At 49.6% G+C, this 22,491-nt stretch overlaps 24 non-coding genes across 24 annotated transcripts; 2 read left to right on the top strand and 22 right to left on the bottom strand.

The window, feature by feature from the left end:
• Positions 1-154: 154 nt before the first annotated feature.
• Positions 155-345, bottom strand: LOC142995716 (U2 spliceosomal RNA). Its single transcript, XR_012961616.1, has one exon. It is a non-coding gene; the product is annotated as a U2 spliceosomal RNA (small nuclear RNA).
• A 423-nt stretch (positions 346-768) lies between these two features.
• LOC142995803 (U1 spliceosomal RNA) lies at positions 769-933 on the bottom strand. The gene has a single exon (XR_012961697.1). It is a non-coding gene; the product is annotated as a U1 spliceosomal RNA (small nuclear RNA).
• Positions 934-1,442: 509 nt separating this feature from the next.
• Positions 1,443-1,633, bottom strand: LOC142995717 (U2 spliceosomal RNA). The gene has a single exon (XR_012961617.1). It is a non-coding gene; the product is annotated as a U2 spliceosomal RNA (small nuclear RNA).
• A 423-nt stretch (positions 1,634-2,056) lies between these two features.
• On the bottom strand, positions 2,057-2,221 carry LOC142995645 (U1 spliceosomal RNA). Its single transcript, XR_012961545.1, has one exon. It is a non-coding gene; the product is annotated as a U1 spliceosomal RNA (small nuclear RNA).
• A 509-nt stretch (positions 2,222-2,730) lies between these two features.
• Positions 2,731-2,921, bottom strand: LOC142995718 (U2 spliceosomal RNA). Its single transcript, XR_012961618.1, has one exon. It is a non-coding gene; the product is annotated as a U2 spliceosomal RNA (small nuclear RNA).
• Positions 2,922-3,344: 423 nt separating this feature from the next.
• Positions 3,345-3,509, bottom strand: LOC142995663 (U1 spliceosomal RNA). Its single transcript, XR_012961563.1, has one exon. It is a non-coding gene; the product is annotated as a U1 spliceosomal RNA (small nuclear RNA).
• Positions 3,510-4,018: 509 nt separating this feature from the next.
• On the bottom strand, positions 4,019-4,209 carry LOC142995751 (U2 spliceosomal RNA). The gene has a single exon (XR_012961650.1). It is a non-coding gene; the product is annotated as a U2 spliceosomal RNA (small nuclear RNA).
• Positions 4,210-4,632: 423 nt separating this feature from the next.
• Positions 4,633-4,797, bottom strand: LOC142995697 (U1 spliceosomal RNA). The gene has a single exon (XR_012961597.1). It is a non-coding gene; the product is annotated as a U1 spliceosomal RNA (small nuclear RNA).
• Positions 4,798-5,306: 509 nt separating this feature from the next.
• LOC142995720 (U2 spliceosomal RNA) lies at positions 5,307-5,497 on the bottom strand. The gene has a single exon (XR_012961620.1). It is a non-coding gene; the product is annotated as a U2 spliceosomal RNA (small nuclear RNA).
• A 423-nt stretch (positions 5,498-5,920) lies between these two features.
• On the bottom strand, positions 5,921-6,085 carry LOC142995655 (U1 spliceosomal RNA). The gene has a single exon (XR_012961555.1). It is a non-coding gene; the product is annotated as a U1 spliceosomal RNA (small nuclear RNA).
• Positions 6,086-6,594: 509 nt separating this feature from the next.
• Positions 6,595-6,785, bottom strand: LOC142995721 (U2 spliceosomal RNA). Its single transcript, XR_012961621.1, has one exon. It is a non-coding gene; the product is annotated as a U2 spliceosomal RNA (small nuclear RNA).
• Positions 6,786-7,208: 423 nt separating this feature from the next.
• Positions 7,209-7,373, bottom strand: LOC142995804 (U1 spliceosomal RNA). The gene has a single exon (XR_012961698.1). It is a non-coding gene; the product is annotated as a U1 spliceosomal RNA (small nuclear RNA).
• A 509-nt stretch (positions 7,374-7,882) lies between these two features.
• LOC142995722 (U2 spliceosomal RNA) lies at positions 7,883-8,073 on the bottom strand. Its single transcript, XR_012961622.1, has one exon. It is a non-coding gene; the product is annotated as a U2 spliceosomal RNA (small nuclear RNA).
• A 423-nt stretch (positions 8,074-8,496) lies between these two features.
• Positions 8,497-8,661, bottom strand: LOC142995646 (U1 spliceosomal RNA). Its single transcript, XR_012961546.1, has one exon. It is a non-coding gene; the product is annotated as a U1 spliceosomal RNA (small nuclear RNA).
• Positions 8,662-9,170: 509 nt separating this feature from the next.
• Positions 9,171-9,361, bottom strand: LOC142995761 (U2 spliceosomal RNA). Its single transcript, XR_012961658.1, has one exon. It is a non-coding gene; the product is annotated as a U2 spliceosomal RNA (small nuclear RNA).
• Positions 9,362-15,765: 6,404 nt separating this feature from the next.
• LOC142995777 (U1 spliceosomal RNA) lies at positions 15,766-15,930 on the bottom strand. Its single transcript, XR_012961671.1, has one exon. It is a non-coding gene; the product is annotated as a U1 spliceosomal RNA (small nuclear RNA).
• A 509-nt stretch (positions 15,931-16,439) lies between these two features.
• On the bottom strand, positions 16,440-16,626 carry LOC142995756 (U2 spliceosomal RNA). Its single transcript, XR_012961655.1, has one exon. It is a non-coding gene; the product is annotated as a U2 spliceosomal RNA (small nuclear RNA).
• A 423-nt stretch (positions 16,627-17,049) lies between these two features.
• On the bottom strand, positions 17,050-17,214 carry LOC142995788 (U1 spliceosomal RNA). The gene has a single exon (XR_012961682.1). It is a non-coding gene; the product is annotated as a U1 spliceosomal RNA (small nuclear RNA).
• Positions 17,215-17,723: 509 nt separating this feature from the next.
• LOC142995744 (U2 spliceosomal RNA) lies at positions 17,724-17,914 on the bottom strand. The gene has a single exon (XR_012961643.1). It is a non-coding gene; the product is annotated as a U2 spliceosomal RNA (small nuclear RNA).
• A 423-nt stretch (positions 17,915-18,337) lies between these two features.
• LOC142995637 (U1 spliceosomal RNA) lies at positions 18,338-18,502 on the bottom strand. The gene has a single exon (XR_012961537.1). It is a non-coding gene; the product is annotated as a U1 spliceosomal RNA (small nuclear RNA).
• Positions 18,503-19,009: 507 nt separating this feature from the next.
• On the bottom strand, positions 19,010-19,200 carry LOC142995672 (U2 spliceosomal RNA). The gene has a single exon (XR_012961572.1). It is a non-coding gene; the product is annotated as a U2 spliceosomal RNA (small nuclear RNA).
• A 423-nt stretch (positions 19,201-19,623) lies between these two features.
• Positions 19,624-19,788, bottom strand: LOC142995638 (U1 spliceosomal RNA). The gene has a single exon (XR_012961538.1). It is a non-coding gene; the product is annotated as a U1 spliceosomal RNA (small nuclear RNA).
• Positions 19,789-20,646: 858 nt separating this feature from the next.
• On the top strand, positions 20,647-20,719 carry trnah-aug (transfer RNA histidin (anticodon AUG)). The gene has a single exon. It is a non-coding gene; the product is annotated as a tRNA-His (tRNA).
• Positions 20,720-21,502: 783 nt separating this feature from the next.
• trnac-aca (transfer RNA cysteine (anticodon ACA)) lies at positions 21,503-21,575 on the top strand. Its single transcript has one exon. It is a non-coding gene; the product is annotated as a tRNA-Cys (tRNA).
• Positions 21,576-22,491: the final 916 nt, after the last annotated feature.

Here is a 22,491-nt window from a genome sequence, read left to right on the forward strand (position 1 = left end):
TACTGGCGGAAAAAACCGACAAAGCACAAGGAGCTTAGCTTCGTTCCCATCTAGGGGGAATAGGCAGCATACTCACAGGACGCAGCGGTGCGGCAGCAAAAAGCTGCCGCCAGCGGGACCTTTTCCCGACACCGTTTTCCTTCCTACAGGTCGAAAGAGGTGCACCGTTCCCGGATGTACTGCAATACCGGGTCGATGCGTGGAGTGGACGGAGCAAGCCCCTATTCCATCTCCCTGCTCCAAAAATCAATTTAATATATGGTCCCCGGGTAGGGGACGTATCAGATATTAAACTGATAAGAACAGATACTACACTTGATCTTAGCCAAAAGGCCGAGAAGCGATGACCACCAGGCGCCACAACGGACCCACTGCTCCCCTCTGCCACATGTCTGCATCGCGGTTCTGGATCTTTATGACCAATCGCTAACACCATAGGACCAACTACAACAAAGGAACTTGTCTGTTCAACAGTTAAATATCGCACGACATCATGTCTTCTTGTCTTTTGAAAGACCAAGGGTTACAAAGGTCTTCTCTGCTCGTACCTGTGTTTAGGATGAGCAAAGTGGAGACTTCAAAGTCAAATTGTGCAAAACAGCTCCGTCGTCAACCAACCGGTTTCTGAGTTTTTAGCCACAGAATCCGTGTCGAGCGGGATGGAAGCCAAATGTTGGCCCCTCAAGCCAACCTTACTCGTACGCAGTGTTACCTTTGAACCCCGTCACTGCGTCGTTTTAGCCATCCATTTGTATTGCACAGCGCGATGAGGGGAGAGCGCGAACGCAGTCCCCCACTACCAGAAATTATGCAGTCGAGATTCCCACATTTGGGGAATTCGCAGGTGTCAGCGCCACCGGAGTGCAATGGTTGCGACCTCGCCCTGGGTGAACCGCCTGGTTGATCATGGTATCTCCCCTGCCAGGTAAGTATGTCTTGCGGTGGCCAGAGACAGTGCCCTCCTTCACAGACTTACTAATCTGGCTGATGGTCAAAGACTTCTTCACGGGGAACAAACCACCTCAACCGGACATGATGTCAGGATGCCCCAGGCCAGTAATTCTCTGTATTCTCCATCTGGTTACGCATTCAGATCAAACTCAGCACTCGGACACACCGAGTAAAAGCCACCAAAGTGCCTATACCGCGCGGAAAAATGTGACACCATTGCAAATCTGTTACTTGTCAAGGCATCCGCTTAGTTGCTGGTAAGATGTTGATATCTCTCAGCAATAAGTTCTCTACTAACAATAAAACAAGGTATCCTGTTCTTGGTTAGAAAACTGCTTACTGGCGGAAAAAACCGACAAAGCACAAGGAGCTTAGCTTCGTTCCCATCTAGGGGGAATAGGCAGCATACTCACAGGACGCAGCGGTGCGGCAGCAAAAGGCTGCCGCCAGCGGGACCTTTTCCCGACACCGTTTTCCTTCCTACAGGTCGAAAGAGGTGCACCGTTCCCGGATGTACTGCAATACCGGGTCGATGCGTGGAGTGGACGGAGCAAGCCCCTATTCCATCTCCCTGCTCCAAAAATCAATTTAATATATGGTCCCCGGGTAGGGGACGTATCAGATATTAAACTGATAAGAACAGATACTACACTTGATCTTAGCCAAAAGGCCGAGAAGCGATGACCACCAGGCGCCACAACGGACCCACTGCTCCCCTCTGCCGCATGTCTGCATCGCGGTTCTGGATCTTTATGACCAATCGCTAACACCATAGGACCAACTACAACAAAGGAACTTGTCTGTTCAACAGTTAAATATCGCACGACATCATGTCTTCTTGTCTTTTGAAAGACCAAGGGTTACAAAGGTCTTCTCTGCTCGTACCTGTGTTTAGGATGAGCAAAGTGGAGACTTCAAAGTCAAATTGTGCAAAACAGCTCCGTCGTCAACCAACCGGTTTCTGAGTTTTTAGCCACAGAATCCGTGTCAAGCGGGATGGAAGCAAAATGTTGGCCCCTCAAGCCAACCTTACTCGTACGCAGTGTTACCTTTGAACCCCGTCACTGCGTCGTTTTAGCCATCCATTTGTATTGCACAGCGCGATGAGGGGAGAGCGCGGACGCAGTCCCCCACTACCAGAAATTATGCAGTCGAGATTCCCACATTTGGGGAATTCGCAGGTGTCAGCGCCACCGGAGTGCAATGGTTGCGACCTCGCCCTGGGTGAACCGCCTGGTTGATCATGGTATCTCCCCTGCCAGGTAAGTATGTCTTGCGGTGGCCAGAGACAGTGCCCTCCTTCACAGACTTACTAATCTGGCTGATGGTCAAAGACTTCTTCACGGGGAACAAACCACCTCAACCGGACATGATGTCAGGATGCCCCAGGCCAGTAATTCTCTGTATTCTCCATCTGGTTACGCATTCAGATCAAACTCAGCACTCGGACACACCGAGTAAAAGCCACCAAAGTGCCTATACCGCGCGGAAAAATGTGACACCATTGCAAATCTGTTACTTGTCAAGGCATCCGCTTAGTTGCTGGTAAGATGTTGATATCTCTCAGCAATAAGTTCTCTACTAACAATAAAACAAGGTACCCTGTTCTTGGTTAGAAAACTGCTTACTGGCGGAAAAAAACGACAAAGCACAAGGAGCTTAGCTTCGTTCCCATCTAGGGGGAATAGGCAGCATACTCACAGGACGCAGCGGTGCGGCAGCAAAAGGCTGCCGCCAGCGGGACCTTTTCCCGACACCGTTTTCCTTCCTACAGGTCGAAAGAGGTGCACCGTTCCCGGATGTACTGCAATACCGGGTCGATGCGTGGAGTGGACGGAGCAAGCCCCTATTCCATCTCCCTGCTCCAAAAATCAATTTAATATATGGTCCCCGGGTAGGGGACGTATCAGATATTAAACTGATAAGAACAGATACTACACTTGATCTTAGCCAAAAGGCCGAGAAGCGATGACCACCAGGCGCCACAACGGACCCACTGCTCCCCTCTGCCGCATGTCTGCATCGCGGTTCTGGATCTTTATGACCAATCGCTAACACCATAGGACCAACTACAACAAAGGAACTTGTCTGTTCAACAGTTAAATATCGCACGACATCATGTCTTCTTGTCTTTTGAAAGACCAAGGGTTACAAAGGTCTTCTCTGCTCGTACCTGTGTTTAGGATGAGCAAAGTGGAGACTTCAAAGTCAAATTGTGCAAAACAGCTCCGTCGTCAACCAACCGGTTTCTGAGTTTTTAGCCACAGAATCCGTGTCGAGCGGGATGGAAGCCAAATGTTGGCCCCTCAAGCCAACCTTACTCGTACGCAGTGTTACCTTTGAACCCCGTCACTGCGTCGTTTTAGCCATCCATTTGTATTGCACAGCGCGATGAGGGGAGAGCGCGGACGCAGTCCCCCACTACCAGAAATTATGCAGTTGAGATTCCCACATTTGGGGAATTCGCAGGTGTCAGCGCCACCGGAGTGCAATGGTTGCGACCTCGCCCTGGGTGAACCGCCTGGTTGATCATGGTATCTCCCCTGCCAGGTAAGTATGTCTTGCGGTGGCCAGAGACAGTGCCCTCCTTCACAGACTTACTAATCTGGCTGATGGTCAAAGACTTCTTCACGGGGAACAAACCACCTCAACCGGACATGATGTCAGGATGCCCCAGGCCAGTAATTCTCTGTATTCTCCATCTGGTTACGCATTCAGATCAAACTCAGCACTCGGACACACCGAGTAAAAGCCACCAAAGTGCCTATACCGCGCGGAAAAATGTGACACCATTGCAAATCTGTTACTTGTCAAGGCATCCGCTTAGTTGCTGGTAAGGTGTTGATATCTCTCAGCAATAAGTTCTCTACTAACAATAAAACAAGGTATCCTGTTCTTGGTTAGAAAACTGCTTACTGGCGAAAAAAACCGACAAAGCACAAGGAGCTTAGCTTCGTTCCCATCTAGGGGGAATAGGCAGCATACTCACAGGACGCAGCGGTGCGGCAGCAAAAGGCTGCCGCCAGCGGGACCTTTTCCAGACACCATTTTCCTTCCTACAGGTCGAAAGAGGTGCACCGTTCCCGGATGTACTGCAATACCGGGTCGCTGCGTGGAGTGGACGGAGCAAGCCCCTATTCCATCTCCCTGCACCAAAAATCAATTTAATATATGGTCCCCGGGTAGGGGACGTATCAGATATTAAACTGATAAGAACAGATACTACACTTGATCTTAGCCAAAAGGCCGAGAAGCGATGACCACCAGGCGCCACAACGGACCCACTGCTCCCCTCTGCCGCATGTCTGCATTGCGGTTCTGGATCTTTATGACCAATCGCTAACACCATAGGACCAACTACAACAAAGGAACTTGTCTGTTCAACAGTTAAATATCGCACGACATCATGTCTTCTTGTCTTTTGAAAGACCAAGGGTTACAAAGGTCTTCTCTGCTCGTACCTGTGTTTAGGATGAGCAAAGTGGAGACTTCAAAGTCAAATTGTGCAAAACAGCTCCGTCGTCAACCAACCGGTTTCTGAGTTTTTAGCCACAGAATCCGTGTCGAGCGGGATGGAAGCCAAATGTTGGCCCCTCAAGCCAACCTTACTCGTACGCAGTGTTACCTTTGAACCCCGTCACTGCGTCGTTTTAGCCATCCATTTGTATTGCACAGCGCGATGAGGGGAGAGCGCGAACGCAGTCCCCCACTACCAGAAATTATGCAGTCGAGATTCCCACATTTGGGGAATTCGCAGGTGTCAGCGCCACCGGAGTGCAATGGTTGTGACCTCGCCCTGGGTGAACCGCCTGGTTGATCATGGTATCTCCCCTGCCAGGTAAGTATGTCTTGCGGTGGCCAGAGACAGTGCCTTCCTTCACAGACTTACTAATCTGGCTGATGGTCAAAGACTTCTTCACGGGGAACAAACCACCTCAACCGGACATGATGTCAGGATGCCCCAGGCCAGTAATTCTCTGTATTCTCCATCTGGTTACGCATTCAGATCAAACTCAGCACTCGGACACACCGAGTAAAAGCCACCAAAGTGCCTATACCGCGCGGAAAAATGTGACACCATTGCAAATCTGTTACTTGTCAAGGCATCCGCTTAGTTGCTGGTAAGATGTTGATATCTCTCAGCAATAAGTTCTCTACTAACAATAAAACAAGGTACCCTGTTCTTGGTTAGAAAACTGCTTACTGGCGGAAAAAACCGACAAAGCACAAGGAGCTTAGCTTCGTTCCCATCTAGGGGGAATAGGCAGCATACTCACAGGACGCAGCAGTGCGGCAGCAAAAGGCTGCCGCCAGCGGGACCTTTTCCCGACACCGTTTTCCTTCCTACAGGTCGAAAGAGGTGCACCGTTCCCGGATGTACTGCAATACCGGGTCGATGCGTGGAGTGGACGGAGCAAGCCCCTATTCCATCTCCCTGCTCCAAAAATCAATTTAATATATGGTCCCCGGGTAGGGGACGTATCAGATATTAAACTGATAAGAACAGATACTACACTTGATCTTAGCCAAAAGGCCGAGAAGCGATGACCACCAGGCGCCACAACGGACCCACTGCTCCCCTCTGCCGCATGTCTGCATCGCGGTTCTGGATCTTTATGACCAATCGCTAACACCATAGGACCAACTACAACAAAGGAACTTGTCTGTTCAACAGTTAAATATCGCACGACATCATGTCTTCTTGTCTTTTGAAAGACCAAGGGTTACAAAGGTCTTCTCTGCTCGTACCTGTGTTTAGGATGAGCAAAGTGGAGACTTCAAAGTCAAATTGTGCAAAACAGCTCCGTCGTCAACCAACCGGTTTCTGAGTTTTTAGCCACAGAATCCGTGTCGAGCGGGATGGAAGCCAAATGTTGGCCCCTCAAGCCAACCTTACTCGTACGCAGTGTTACCTTTGAACCCCGTCACTGCGTCGTTTTAGCCATCCATTTGTATTGCACAGCGCGATGAGGGGAGAGCGCGAACGCAGTCCCCCACTACCAGAAATTATGCAGTCGAGATGCCCACATTTGGGGAATTCGCAGGTGTCAGCGCCACCGGAGTGCAATGGTTGCGACCTCGCCCTGGGTGAACCGCCTGGTTGATCATGGTATCTCCCCTGCCAGGTAAGTATGTCTTGCGGTGGCCAGAGACAGTGCCCTCCTTCACAGACTTACTAATCTGGCTGATGGTCAAAGACTTCTTCACGGGGAACAAACCACCTCAACCGGACATGATGTCAGGATGCCCCAGGCCAGTAATTCTCTGTATTCTCCATCTGGTTACGCATTCAGATCAAACTCAGCACTCGGACACACCGAGTAAAAGCCACCAAAGTGCCTATACCGCGCGGAAAAATGTGACACCATTGCAAATCTGTTACTTGTCAAGGCATCCGCTTAGTTGCTGGTAAGATGTTGATATCTCTCAGCAATAAGTTCTCTACTAACAATAAAACAAGGTACCCTGTTCTTGGTTAGAAAACTGCTTACTGGCGGAAAAAACCGACAAAGCACAAGGAGCTTAGCTTCGTTCCCATCTAGGGGGAATAGGCAGCATACTCACAGGACGCAGCGGTGCGGCAGCAAAAGGCTGCCGCCAGCGGGACCTTTTCCCGACACCGTTTTCCTTCCTACAGGTCGAAAGAGGTGCACCGTTCCCGGATGTACTGCAATACCGGGTCGATGCGTGGAGTGGACGGAGCAAGCCCCTATTCCATCTCCCTGCTCCAAAAATCAATTTAATATATGGTCCCCGGGTAGGGGACGTATCAGATATTAAACTGATAAGAACAGATACTACACTTGATCTTAGCCAAAAGGCCGAGAAGCGATGACCACCAGGCGCCACAACGGACCCACTGCTCCCCTCTGCCGCATGTCTGCATCGCGGTTCTGGATCTTTATGACCAATCGCTAACACCATAGGACCAACTACAACAAAGGAACTTGTCTGTTCAACAGTTAAATATCGCACGACATCATGTCTTCTTGTCTTTTGAAAGACCAAGGGTTACAAAGGTCTTCTCTGCTCGTACCTGTGTTTAGGATGAGCAAAGTGGAGACTTCAAAGTCAAATTGTGCAAAACAGCTCCGTCGTCAACCAACCGGTTTCTGAGTTTTTAGCCACAGAATCCGTGTCGAGCGGGATGGAAGCCAAATGTTGGCCCCTCAAGCCAACCTTACTCGTACGCAGTGTTACCTTTGAACCCCGTCACTGCGTCGTTTTAGCCATCCATTTGTATTGCACAGCGCGATGAGGGGAGAGCGCGAACGCAGTCCCCCACTACCAGAAATTATGCAGTCGAGATTCCCACATTTGGGGAATTCGCAGGTGTCAGCGCCACCGGAGTGCAATGGTTGCGACCTCGCCCTGGGTGAACCGCCTGGTTGATCATGGTATCTCCCCTGCCAGGTAAGTATGTCTTGCGGTGGCCAGAGACAGTGCCCTCCTTCACAGACTTACTAATCTGGCTGATGGTCAAAGACTTCTTCACGGGGAACAAACCACCTCAACCGGACATGATGTCAGGATGCCCCAGGCCAGTAATTCTCTGTATTCTCCATCTGGTTACGCATTCAGATCAAACTCAGCACTCGGACACACCGAGTAAAAGCCACCAAAGTGCCTATACCGCGCGGAAAAATGTGACACCATTGCAAATCTGTTACTTGTCAAGGCATCCGCTTAGTTGCTGGTAAGATGTTGATATCTCTCAGCAATAAGTTCTCTACTAACAATAAAACAAGGTACCCTGTTCTTGGTTAGAAAACTGCTTACTGGCGGAAAAAACCGACAAAGCACAAGGAGCTTAGCTTCGTTCCCATCTAGGGGGAATAGGCAGCATACTCACAGGACGCAGCGGTGCGGCAGCAAAAGGCTGCCGCCAGCGGGACCTTTTCCCGACACCGTTTTCCTTCCTACAGGTCGAAAGAGGTGCACCGTTCCCGGATGTACTGCAATACCGGGTCGATGCGTGGAGTGGACGGAGCAAGCCCCTATTCCATCTCCCTGCTCCAAAAATCAATTTAATATATGGTCCCCGGGTAGGGGACGTATCAGATATTAAACTGATAAGAACAGATACTACACTTGATCTTAGCCAAAAGGCCGAGAAGCGATGACCACCAGGCGCCACAACGGACCCACTGCTCCCCTCTGCCGCATGTCTGCATCGCGGTTCTGGATCTTTATGACCAATCGCTAACACCATAGGACCAACTACAACAAAGGAACTTGTCTGTTCAACAGTTAAATATCGCACGACATCATGTCTTCTTGTCTTTTGAAAGACCAAGGGTTACAAAGGTCTTCTCTGCTCGTACCTGTGTTTAGGATGAGCAAAGTGGAGACTTCAAAGTCAAATTGTGCAAAACAGCTCCGTCGTCAACCAACCGGTTTCTGAGTTTTTAGCCACAGAATCCGTGTCGAGCGGGATGGAAGCCAAATGTTGGCCCCTCAAGCCAACCTTACTCGTACGCAGTGTTACCTTTGAACCCCGTCACTGCGTCGTTTTAGCCATCCATTTGTATTGCACAGCGCGATGAGGGGAGAGCGCGGACGCAGTCCCCCACTACCAGAAATTATGCAGTCGAGATTCCCACATTTGGGGAATTCGCAGGTGTCAGCGCCACCGGAGTGCAATGGTTGCGACCTCGCCCTGGGTGAACCGCCTGGTTGATCATGGTATCTCCCCTGCCAGGTAAGTATGTCTTGCGGTGGCCAGAGACAGTGCCCTCCTTCACAGACTTACTAATCTGGCTGATGGTCAAAGACTTCTTCACGGGGAACAAACCACCTCAACCGGACATGATGTCAGGATGCCCCAGGCCAGTAATTCTCTGTATTCTCCATCTGGTTACGCATTCAGATCAAACTCAGCACTCGGACACACCGAGTAAAAGCCACCAAAGTGCCTATACCGCGCGGAAAAATGTGACACCATTGCAAATCTGTTACTTGTCAAGGCATCCGCTTAGTTGCTGGTAAGATGTTGATATCTCTCAGCAATAAGTTCTCTACTAACAATAAAACAAGGTACCCTGTTCTTGGTTAGAAAACTGCTTACTGGCGGAAAAAAACGACAAAGCACAAGGAGCTTAGCTTCGTTCCCATCTAGGGGGAATAGGCAGCATACTCACAGGACGCAGCGGTGCGGCAGCAAAAGGCTGCCGCCAGCGGGACCTTTTCCCGACACCGTTTTCCTTCCTACAGGTCGAAAGAGGTGCACCGTTCCCGGATGTACTGCAATACCGGGTCGATGCGTGGAGTGGACGGAGCAAGCCCCTATTCCATCTCCCTACTCCAAAAATCAATTTAATATATGGTCCCCGGGTAGGGGACGTATCAGATATTGAACTGATAAGAACAGATTTTTTTTTTTTTTTTTTTTTTTTTTATAAATTTTTATTTTTTTCAACACAATTTATCCACACAAATATTCACACACAACAGAGATATACACTTCTATTTTCCATACAATCCAAATACATCCTTCTCACAAACACAAGTCGCAAACACACCAACAGTATCACAAACAATTCACCACCCCCACCACCACTGGACAAGATAAACCAACAACAAAAAAAACACTCCGGCTAACAATCCCAAAACCCATCAAAAAAACAACCAAAACAGCTTTCTTACCAGGCAGCAGTCTACCCCCCACACCCGCTTCTTCGCCAGATTCATTTTTCATTTTCCTTTTTCCACACAAATATTCGCACCAAAAAAAGGACTTACACTCCTATTTTCCGCATCAATACAAATACATCCTTCACACAAACACACAAACAACAGTATCACAAAACCCATCACCACCACCATCAACACACCCCTGCTGGACAATTTTCACAACAAAAACAAAAACACCCTGGCTAACAATCACAAGCCCAATCAAAAAAACAACCAAAACAGCAACAAACCCCTCCTTATCCCAAACACAAACAAAACAACAAAAAACCAACAAAACAAAACATGAACAGTATCCCAAAACCCATCACCATCACCACAACCCCACTGGACAAAGCAACAAACAAAAAAACCCAACACCCCGGCCAACCCACACAAACCACCTAAAACCAGCTTTTGTACAAGGCAGCAGTGTACACCCTAACAAACACGCCTCACCCTACACCTGTTGCATCGCCACAAGACACCCGTCCCAGCCTTGTTGATCCTCTTTCTCCCATGATCATCTTCCACGCTGCATGCCCCCACCTGTCTCTGGCCCATTCCAGGCCTTTCCTCCTCTGGTCGCTTCCCATGTACTCTGCGACTGTGGCAAATGCCACTCTCTTGGCTGCCTCCGGCGGCATAGCTCTTCCCTGCCGAGTGCGGATGTTTCGCGCCATCCACCTCGCTTCTTTCACACAGTTTACCACAATCCAAAGGCACCTCCACCTCTGTGCAGTTTTTTGCCCGCCGGCTCCGAACAAGACCATCTGGCACTGCAATGCCGATCCAGCGTCCAGGAACAGCTTCACCAGCGTCTCGCACTGATTCCACAGAGCCCTGGCTGCTATGCAGTCCCACAAACAGTGCTGGACCGTCTCCTCGTCCCCACAACCGGGCCATTGACACGCTCCAGAGGGAGCCAATCTTCGGGCATGCAGAACCCCCTGGACGGGCAGGATCCCATGCGCAACCTGCCAGGCCAGGTCCTTGTGGCGATGCAGCAGCCCTGGGTGGGCCACCTCCTTCCAAACTTCCTCTGACCGGCCTAATGCCAGTCCCCACACATGGCACACCGGCTCCCTGCCCTGTACAAAAGACAACATAGCTTTGTGCTTACACAAACTTTCCCTCCCCACCCCTTCCAGCCCCATTTTCTTCAAAAACAGTTTTGTCCCTCCGTACCCCCCAGTCATCTCAAAGGCGAGCGGGACAGTCAAAGGAACTTTCAAAACACCAATACTTCTCAAATAAAATCCCACAAAAAATTTCACAAAGAATGCCGCCTTACAAGACAACGACAGGCACATAGACACATGCAAAGCAATGAAATGGCACCACAACACAGAATGAAAATCCAAAATCCCTTTCCCCCCTTTTTCCGGCCTCCTCTTTAGCACCACCCTCTGCAACCTGTCCCATTTCGTCCCCCAAAAGAAATAAAAAACTGCCCGATCCAGCCGCGCTAGGACACTCCTTGGCGGCACAAACACAACACTGACGAAAAGCAACAAAGGTAGGATCGTCGCCTTCAAAATTAGGTTCTTGCCTTCCCAAGTTAGCTGCCTCAGTCTCCAAAACTGCAGCTTCCTCTCCACTTTTTTCAGAACCCCCTCCCAATTTCCATCCCCCTGTCCCTCTGAATCAAACTGCACCCCGAGGATCCTCATCTGGCCCATATTCACCGCCAGGGGCATTCTGCTGCGCTCAGTCTCCGTCCACCGTCCGTACAGCTTGACTCCGCATTTCTCCCTGTTCAGCTTTGCTGCCGACGCCCGCCCAACCCACTCTGTTCTTTCCAACGTTCTATCAACTGCACCCTGGTCTGCACAGAGCACAGTCACGTCATCCATATACAGGATGCATCTTGCCTCTTGCCCTCCGCTTCCTGGGATGCCAAGCCCACTTAGCCGGGTATCCCTCCTCAAAACTTGTGCCAGTGGCTCCATGCAGCACACGAACAGGAGCGGCGACAGCGGGCAACCCTGGCGGACGCCACAGTTGACGTTCACCGCCTTCGACAGACACCCGTTCACCATCACCTTGCTTTGCACACTCGTATAGAGCAGCCCCACCCTCGCCAAGAAGCCCCCCGGAAAACCCATCCTCTTCAATACCTGGAACATGTAGTAGTGCGAAACCCGATCATACGCCTTCTCGAAATCCAGGTTCACCACGGCGAGCCGGATGTCTCTGTCCCTTGCGTACCCGATGGCGTCCCTTACCAGCAAGAGGCTGTCCGTGATCCTCCTGCCAGCAACGGCGCAGGTTTGATCCGGGTGGATCACGTCACCTAGCACAGTCTTCATCCTGCGGGTTAAGATCTTGCTGTACAGTTTAAAGTCAAAGTTGAGCAAGGTGATAGGTCGCCAATTCTTTATGTCCTCCCTCTCTCCCTTCTTGAAAAGGAGAGTGACCACCCCCTCCCGAAAGCTCTTCGGTAGGATACTGAGCTTCTCAAACTCCTCAAAGACTGCTAGCAAATCAGAACTAAGCACATCCCAAAATCCCAAATAAAACTCACAAGGCAGCCCATCTGACCCCGGGGCCCTCCCTTTTTTGAACGAGTGAAGGCTTTCCACCAGCTCCTCCTTCCCTATCCCGTTCTCCAATCCCCTTGTGTCACGCACCACCCCATCGACAAACTCCAGTACCTCCCCCATCCTCTCCTCCTCTACCTCTTTATTCCCAAATACCTCAGAGTAAAACCTCTCCACCACCCCCAACATGCCCTTCGTGTCGCTCCTAATTTCCCCATCCTCCCCCTTCAGGCCTGTCATTAGCACACGCCGCGATAAGATCTTTTTAAAGAAGTACCTGGTGCATTTCTCCCCTTCATCTATCTCCTTCTCCTTACACCTAAACATTATGGCTCTGCTCTTATTTTCTGCTAAAGTCGCCATCTCTTTCTTCACCTCGTCCAAATCCTCACCAAAATCAAAGCCCATGTGTACCAAGTCAGCGTACCTGTTCAAACGTCTCTGTAACCCCCCCCACACCCTGCCCTCCTTCGCCCTCCTCCTTCTCCCCTGTTGAATGAAAAAACCCTTGATCCTTGTTTTTACCTCCTCCCACCACTCAGCCCGTGTATCAAAAAAAACTTGGAGGGACTGCCAGTCTTTGTATTGTTCTCTGAAGGCCTTCGCTACTGCTCGGTCTTCCAACAGCCGACAGTTCAGCTTCCATAAACCTCTGCCCACCGCTACTCCCGACTTCACGGACAGGGAGCAGCTCAGCAGGGAATGGTCTGAAAAGAATACTGGGCTCAGAGATGCAGTCAGACCTGCAAACCCCCTGGCAAAGAGGAAGTCAATCCTCGACGCACGGGTCCCATCCCTCGTCTGCCAGGTAAACCCCTCCTTTCCCGGGTTGAGGGCAGCATACATGTCCTGGAGCTTGAAATCCATCAGGAGTCGCTGTAAGTAGAACGAGGTCTTGTCCACCTTAAAATCCTCCCCCACCCCTTTACGTCCCAGCCTGCTCAGAACACAATTGAAATCCCCCGCCAATATCACCGGGGCCCGTCCCAGAAGGTAGGCGGGGAGCTCCTGCAGCAATTCCCACCTCTCCTTCTTTAAGGGTGAACAATAAACGTTAACAAGGTTGAAACTCATCCCATTAAATGACAGTGATAAGAACAGTGCCCTACCACAAACCACCACTGTGCTCCCCGTCACCTGTATTCCCTTGTTTTTTACCAGAACTGCCACCCCATCACACCTGTTTTCTGCCGAGCCGCTCCAAAGCGACGGCCCCAGTCGCCACATGGACTCCCAATGTCCGTAGGAGGGGCGATATGGAAGCGCGCATTCCTGCAGACAAACCACGTCTGCCTGCACACCCTCCAATGCTGACAAAACAGTTCTTGCCCTCCTTACAGTTGTCACCCTGCATACATTGATGGTGGCCACTGTGAGTGGCATGTGCTGGTTTCCCATTTTTACATTAAGGACAGTGAAAAACACCCAAACCAATCCCACACCAAACAAGTGGATACTTTTAGACACCTCCCCATTGCTCCCCTCTTAGGTTGCACCACCACCTCCTGGGTCATCCGCAGGTGAACTACTTGAGGGGACATCAGTCTCGCTCACGTACGGGATTCGGTTTGGGGACTGCACAGGATACACTGGGGAGCACCCTGACCTCTCGCTGTTTGATTGTCCCCTCAGACCCCACCTCTCCCTCACCCCACTCCTCCGTTTTTTCCTTACTCCCCCATTTTCGGTTTTGCCCTCCGCCCCCCTCTTCAACAGTGTTGCCTCCACGCTATCACTGATGTCGTCCTCGGATACCGTTACCATGGAGGCCGAGTCTGACTCTGACGAATCAGACAGTGGTCCCACCAGTGCTTCCTTTACTTCCCCCACGTTTTTATCTCCCACATTCCTATCACCCTCTACCTCATTCATTCTCAGCTGCCTGAGTCTCACCTGCAGCCTGCTGCTTTCTCCGACCTCCTCCTCGCTCTCCCCCTCACATCCTACCACATACGCCGTGCCACCACTCCCACCATCTACACCCTCACCACCCCCCACTTCAGCAGCATATTCCCCCCTTCCTCCAACCACACCCCCCTTTCCTGCCCCATCGGCGGTAACTCTAACCTCTTCCTCCTCCTCCCTTTCACTATCTGGGCCTTCCTCGCCCCCTTCTGCTCTCACAGCTTCCTCCTGCACTCTGGCCGTCTCCTCCTCCCTATGCTGCTCCGTATCCGCTGCCCCTGCTTTCCTTGCTCTGTTTGCAAAGGAGTCTGGGCAGTTTCGGAACATGTGCGTAGCTGAGCCACAGAGGTTGCAACGCCTCCCTGTCGGGCAATCAGCTGCCATGTGCCCCACCTCTCGACATTTGGAGCAAACAATTGCTTTACACCCCGCTGCCAGGTGACCATACTCCCCACATTTCCTACACAGCTTCGGCTGCCCCTGGTAAAACACCAACCCCCGGTCCTCCCCTAGCACAATCATAGTAGGCAGCTGTCTGAACCCCCCATAGCCGGTCCTATCCTCAACGAGCCTCACAGGGACCCGCCAGCTCCCTGTCCAAATCCCATCTATGTCCAATACCTTCTGCACTGGGCCCCTTGTCTGGCAGTAACGAGCCAGCCAGGTAAGAATATCCTCCGCCTCCACTGTCTCATTAAACATTTTCAAAAACACAGTCTTTACTGAATCGTCAGTCAGTCTCTCCACATTGAACATTTCAAACTTCCCCTTGGCATTCTCGTACTTGCTCCAAAAAGCTGCCAAAAGAAGCGGGCTCTTGAAGCTCACGTCGAACCCTCTTCTCCCTGGAAGCCCCACCAAACAATTTATATCTCCCGCCACATACCCCAACACACCTGCAATCATTTTCCTGGAAAAGTCCAAACGAGACATTTCAATTACCCTCCCTTCCTTCATACGCAAGGTGAAGCGTACACAGCAGTGCCTTCGCACACCTACTCTGGCCGACAATATGTCCGCCATTTTGTCACAAACTCACAAAAGCACATGTGCCGTGAGTCTGGACAAAGCAACATGCCCCAAAGGGCCCTACCTACGAAACACACTCACCTCCCAGGAGGAGTAGAAACTCTGTACCTGTAGAAAGGAAACAAAAAAAAACAAAGAACAGTCGGTCGATAACTTTCCAAATACAAAAAAAATCAGCGATAAGGTCTAAATCTGGTCACGATAAGTTATATACTGATCTTAGCCAAAAGGCCGAGAAGCGATGACCACCAGGCGCCACAACGGACCCACTGCTCCCCTCTGCCGCATGTCTGCATTGCGGTTCTGGATCTTTATGACCAATCGCTAACACCATAGGACCAACTACAACAAAGGAACTTGTCTGTTCAACAGTTAAATATCGCACGACATCATGTCTTCTTGTCTTTTGAAAGACCAAGGGTTACAAAGGTCTTCTCTGCTCGTACCTGTGTTTAGGATGAGCAAAGTGGAGACTTCAAAGTCAAATTGTGCAAAACAGCTCCGTCGTCAACCAACCGGTTTCTGAGTTTTTAGCCACAGAATCCGTGTCGAGCGGGATGGAAGCCAAATGTTGGCCCCTCAAGCCAACCTTACTCGTACGCAGTGCGCACCTTTGAACCCCGTCACTGCGTCGTTTTAGCCATCCATTTGTATTGCACAGCGCGACGAGGGGAGAGCGCGAACGCAGTCCCCCACTACCAGAAATTATGCAGTCGAGATTCCCACATTTGGGGAATTCGCAGGTGTCAGCGCCACCGGAGTGCAATGGTTGCGACCTCGCCCTGGGTGAACCGCCTGGTTGATCACGGTATCTCCCCTGCCAGGTAAGTATGTCTTGCGGTGGCCAGAGACAGTGCCCTCCTTCACAGACTTACTAATCTGGCTGATGGTCAAAGACTTCTTCACGGGGAACAAACCACCTCAACCGGACATGATGTCAGGATGCCCCAGGCCAGTAATTCTCTGTATTCTCCATCTGGTTACGCATTCAGATCAAACTCAGCACTCGGACACACCGAGTAAAAGCCACCAAAGTGCCTATACCGCGCGGAAAAATGTGACACCATTGCAAATCTGTTACTTGTCAAGGCATCCGCTTAGTTGCTGGTAAGATGTTGATATCTCTCAGCAATAAGTTCTCTACTAACAATAAAACAAGGTACCCTGTTCTTGGTTAGAAAACTGCTTACTGGCGGAAAAAAACGACAAAGCACAAGGAGCTTAGCTTCGTTCCCATCTAGGGGGAATAGGCAGCATACTCACAGGACGCAGCGGTGCGGCAGCAAAAGGCTGCCGCCAGCGGGACCTTTTCCAGACACCATTTTCCTTCCTACAGGTCGAAAGAGGTGCACCGTTCCCGGATGTACTGCAATACCGGGTCGCTGCGTGGAGTGGACAGAGCCCCTATTCCATCTCCCTGCTCCAAAAATCAATTTAATATATGGTCCCCGGGTAGGGGACGTATCAGATATTAAACTGAGAAGAACAGATACTACACTTGATCTTAGCCAAAAGGCCGAGAAGCGATGACCACCAGGCGCCACAACGGACCCACTGCTCCCCTCTGCCGCATGTCTGCATCGCGGTTCTGGATCTTTATGACCAATCGCTAACACCATAGGACCAACTACAACAAAGGAACTTGTCTGTTCAACAGTTAAATATCGCACGACATCATGTCTTCTTGTCTTTTGAAAGACCAAGGGTTACAAAGGTCTTCTCTGCTCGTACCTGTGTTTAGGATGAGCAAAGTGGAGACTTCAAAGTCAAATTGTGCAAAACAGCTCCGTCGTCAACCAACCGGTTTCTGAGTTTTTAGCCACAGAATCCGTGTCAAGCGGGATGGAAGCCAAATGTTGGCCCCTCAAGCCAACCTTACTCGTACGCAGTGTTACCTTTGAACCCCGTCACTGCGTCGTTTTAGCCATCCATTTGTATTGCACAGCGCGATGAGGGGAGAGCGCGAACGCAGTCCCCCACTACCAGAAATTATGCAGTCGAGATTCCCACATTTGGGGAATTCGCAGGTGTCAGCGCCACCGGAGTGCAATGGTTGCGACCTCGCCCTGGGTCAACCGCCTGGTTGATCACGGTATCTCCCCTGCCAGGTAAGTATGTCTTGCGGTGGCCAGAGACAGTGCCCTCCTTCACAGACTTACTAATCTGGCTGATGGTCAAAGACTTCTTCACGGGGAACAAACCACCTCAACCGGACATGATGTCAGGATGCCCCAGGCCAGTAATTCTCTGTATTCTCCATCTGGTTACGCATTCAGATCAAACTCAGCACTCGGACACACCGAGTAAAAGCCACCAAAGTGCCTATACCGCGCGGAAAAATGTGACACCATTGCAAATCTGTTACTTGTCAAGGCATCCGCTTAGTTGCTGGTAAGATGTTGATATCTCTCAGCAATAAGTTCTCTACTAACAATAAAACAAGGTACCCTGTTCTTGGTTAGAAAACTGCTTACTGGCGGAAAAAACCGACAAAGCACAAGGAGCTTAGCTTCGTTCCCATCTAGGGGGAATAGGCAACATACTCACAGGACGCAGCGGTGCGGCAGCAAAAGGCTGCCGCCAGCGGGACCTTTTCCCGACACCATTTTCCTTCCTACAGGTCGAAAGAGGTGCACCGTTCCCGGATGTACTGCAATACCAGGTCGATGCGTGGAGTGGACGGAGCAAGCCCCTATTCCATCTCCCTGCTCCAAAAATCAATTTAATATATGGTCCCCGGGTAGGGGACGTATCAGATATTAAACTGATAAGAGCAGATACTACACTTGATCTTAGCCAAAAGGCCGAGAAGCGATGACCACCAGGCGCCACAACGGACCCACTGCTCCCCTCTGCCGCATGTCTGCATCGCGGTTCTGGATCTTTATGACCAATCGCTAACACCATAGGACCAACTACAACAAAGGAACTTGTCTGTTCAACAGTTAAATATCGCACGACATCATGTCTTCTTGTCTTTTGAAAGACCAAGGGTTACAAAGGTCTTCTCTGCTCGTACCTGTGTTTAGGATGAGCAAAGTGGAGACTTCAAAGTCAAATTGTGCAAAACAGCTCCGTCGTCAACCAACCGGTTTCTGAGTTTTTAGCCACAGAATCCGTGTCGAGCGGAATGGAAGCCAAATGTTGGCCCCTCAAGCCAACCTTACTCGTACGCAGTGTTACCTTTGAACCCCGTCACTGCGTCGTTTTAGCCATCCATTTGTATTGCACAGCGCGTTGAGGGGAGAGCGCGAACGCAGTCCCCCACTACCAGAAATTATGCAGTCGAGATTCCCACATTTGGGGAATTCGCAGGTGTCAGCGCCTCCGGAGTGCAATGGTTGCGACCTCGCCCTGGGTGAACCGCCTGGTTGATCATGGTATCTCCCCTGCCAGGTAAGTATGTCTTGCGGTGGCCAGAGACAGTGCCCTCCTTCACAGACTTACTAATCTGGCTGATGGTCAAAGACTTCTTCACGGGGAACAAACCACCTCAACCGGACATGATGTCAGGATGCCCCAGGCCAGTAATTCTCTGTATTCTCCATCTGGTTACGCATTCAGATCAAACTCAGCACTCGGACACACCGAGTAAAAGCCACCAAAGTGCCTATACCGCGCGGAAAAATGTGACACCATTGCAAATCTGTTACTTGTCAAGGCATCCGCTTAGTTGCTGGTAAGATGTTGATATCTCTCAGCAATAAGTTCTCTACTAACAATAAAACAAGGTACCCTGTTCTTGGTTAGAAAACTGCTTACTGGCGGAAAAAAACGACAAAGCACAAGGAGCTTAGCTTCGTTCCCATCTCAGGAATAGGCAGCATACTCACAGGACGCAGCGGTGCGGCAGCAAAAGGCTGCCGCCAGCGGGACCTTTTCCCGACACCATTTTCCTTCCTACAGGTCGAAAGAGGTGCACCGTTCCCGGATGTACTGCAATACCGGGTCGATGCGTGGAGTGGACGGAGCAAGCCCCTATTCCATCTCCCTGCTCCAAAAATCAATTTAATATATGGTCCCCAGGTAGGGGACGTATCAGATATTAAACTGATAAGAACAGATACTACACTTGATCTTAGCCAAAAGGCCGAGAAGCGATGACCACCAGGCGCCACAACGGACCCACTGCTCCCCTCTGCCGCATGTCTGCATCGCGGTTCTGGATCTTTATGACCAATCGCTAACACCATAGGACCAACTACAACAAAGGAACTTGTCTGTTCAACAGTTAAATATCGCACGACATCATGTCTTCTTGTCTTTTGAAAGACCAAGGGTTACAAAGGTCTTCTCTGCTCGTACTTGTGTTTAGGATGAGCAAAGTGGAGACTTCAAAGTCAAATTGTGCAAAACAGCTCCGTCGTCAACCAACCGGTTTCTGAGTTTTTAGCCACAGAATCCGTGTCGAGCGGGATGGAAGCCAAATGTTGGCCCCTCAAGCCAACCTTACTCGTACGCAGTGTTACCTTTGAACCCCGTCACTGCGTCGTTTTAGCCATCCATTTGTATTGCACAGCGCGATGAGGGGAGAGCGCGAACGCAGTCCCCCACTACCAGAAATTATGCAGTCGAGATTCCCACATTTGGGGAATTCGCAGGTGTCAGCGCCTCCGGAGTGCAATGGTTGCGACCTCGCCCTGGGTGAACCGCCTGGTTGATCATGGTATCTCCCCTGCCAGGTAAGTATGTCTTGCGGTGGCCAGAGACAGTGCCCTCCTTCACAGACTTACTAATCTGGCTGATGGTCAAAGACTTCTTCACGGGGAACAAACCACCTCAACCGGACATGATGTCAGGATGCCCCAGGCCAGTAATTCTCTGTATTCTCCATCTGGTTACGCATTCAGATCAAACTCAGCACTCGGACACACCGAGTAAAAGCCACCAAAGTGCCTATACCGCGCGGAAAAATGTGACACCATTGCAAATCTGTTACTTGTCAAGGCATCCGCTTAGTTGCTGGTAAGATGTTGATATCTCTCAGCAATAAGTTCTCTACTAACAATAAAACAAGGTACCCTGTTCTTGGTTAGAAAACTGCTTACTGGCGGAAAAAACCGACAACGCACAAGGAGCTTAGCTGCAGTTCCCATCTAGGGGGAATAGGCAGCATACTCACAGGACGCAGCGGTGCGGCAGCAAAAGGCTGCCGCCAGCGGGACCTTTTCCCGAGACCATTTTCCTGTCCAACATGCTAACGCAAAAACATGTCTTTGTTGTACCATGGTTTAGCAGTATCTTAGAAAATCAGAAGGATTTTCAACATCACCGTATAGCTTTCAAACACAGTAACATGCTGAGGGATGAACTGGATCAACCAAACACAGGAGCAACACGGTGTTTGCAATTTGTTACAGTGAGGAATATTCAGACCAGTACGCCAAAGCTTGTGGATACCCTAACTCGTCCTTTGGGAAAACGGCCGAAATAACCTAGAACTACACCAGCACTCTGAATGATAGAGAAGATGAACCAATCCAAATTAATTTATGTTCCTGTACATCTCATATCGTCTGGATCTGTGCAGTATATTATGGGACACACAGGGTTAGTGGCGCAATGGATAACGTGTCTGACTATGGATCAGAAGATTCCAGGTTCAACTCCTGGCTAGCTCATTGTTTTAATTTACTTGAGACTATAAGACTTACCATTGTGCTGACTTTGAATATTGGAGATCAAGCTTTGGCGTTGGCCTGATGGTCTCCAGCAGCTCCACATTGTACACTAGTATATACCTGCAGTTTTTCAAGTGCTGAGATATTAGATCACTTAAGGGCTTTTCAATTGGCTTCTGGTGTAAGCATGTTATACTATATCCTATTTTATCCAACGCTGTCCAATAAATGTTGTGTGCTGTGTAAGGGCTAGTGGCGTAATGGATAACGCATCTGACTTCGGATCAGAAGATTCCAGGTTTGAGTCCTGGCTCGCTCGAGACATGGCTTATCTTACATATATCGTAATTTGTGTCCAATGCTAACTTAGTTTATAACTTACATTTACAAATGCATTTCCTGTGGCTGTGCAACATGCTAACGCAAAAACATGTCTTTGTTGTACCATGGTTTAGCAGTATCTTAGAAAATCAGAAGGATTTTCAACATCACCGTATAGCTTTCAAACACAGTAACATGCTGAGGGATAAACTGGATCACCCAAACACAGGAGCAACATGGTGTTTGCAATTTGTTACAGTGAGGAATATTCAGACCAGTACACCAAAGCTTGTGGATACCCTAACTCATCCTTTGTGAAAACGGCCGAAAGAACCTAGAACTACACCAGCACTCTGGATGATAAAGAGAAGATAAACCAATCCAAATTCATTGCTATTCCATATGTGTGTTCCTGTACATCTCATATGGTCTGGATCTGTGCAGTATATTCTGGGAAACACTGGGTTAGTGGCGCAATGGATAACGCGTCTGACTACAGATCAGAAGATTCCAGGTTTGACTCCTGGCTAGCTCGTTGTTTTAATTTACTTGAGACTATAAGACTTACCATTGTGCTGACTTTGAACATTCGGAGATCAAGCTTTGGCGTTGGCCTGATGGTCTCCAGCAGCTCCACAATGTACACTAGTATATACCTGCAGTTTTTCAAGTGCTGAGATATTAGATCACTTAAGGGCTTTTCAATTGGCTTCTGGTGTAAGCATGTTATACTATATCCTATTTTATCCAACGCTGTCCAATAAATGTTGTGTGCTGTGTAAGGGCTAGTGGCGTAATGAATAATGCGTCTGAATTCGGATCAGAAGATTCCAGGTTCGAGTCCTGGCTCGCTCGAGACTTGGCTTATCTTACATATGTAGTATTTTGTGTCCAATGCTAACTTAGTTTATAACTTACATTTACAAATGCATTTCCTGTGGCTGGCCAACATGCTAACTCAAAAACATGTCTTTGTTGTACCATGGTTTAGCAGTATCTTAGAAAATCAGAAGGATTTTCAACATCGCCGTATAGCTTTCAAACACAGTAACATGCTGAGGGATAAACTGGATCACCCAAACACAGGAGCAACATGGTGTTTGCAATTTGTTACAGTGAGGAATATTCAGACCAGTACACCAAAGCTTGTGGATACCCTAACTCGTCCTTTGTGAAAACGGCCGAAAGAACCTAGAACTACACCAGCACTCTGGATGATAAAGAGAAGATAAACCAATCCAAATTCATTGCTATTCCATATGTGTGCAGTGTAAGAGCTGGTGGCGTAATGGATAAGGCGTCTGACTTCGGATCAGAAGTTACACGTTCGAGTCCTGGCTCGCTCGAGACATGGCTTATCTTACATATATCGTAATTTGTGCCCAATGCTAACTTAGCTTATAACTTGCATTTACAAATGCATTTCCTGTGGCTGTGCAACATGCTAACGC

Source organism: Genypterus blacodes, unplaced genomic scaffold (assembly GCF_046128005.1).
Source record: "Genypterus blacodes isolate CSIRO-AG114 ecotype Tasmania unplaced genomic scaffold, CSIRO-AGI_Gbla_v1 ptg000033l_1, whole genome shotgun sequence".
Taxonomy (NCBI): Eukaryota; Metazoa; Chordata; class Actinopteri; order Ophidiiformes; family Ophidiidae; genus Genypterus; species Genypterus blacodes.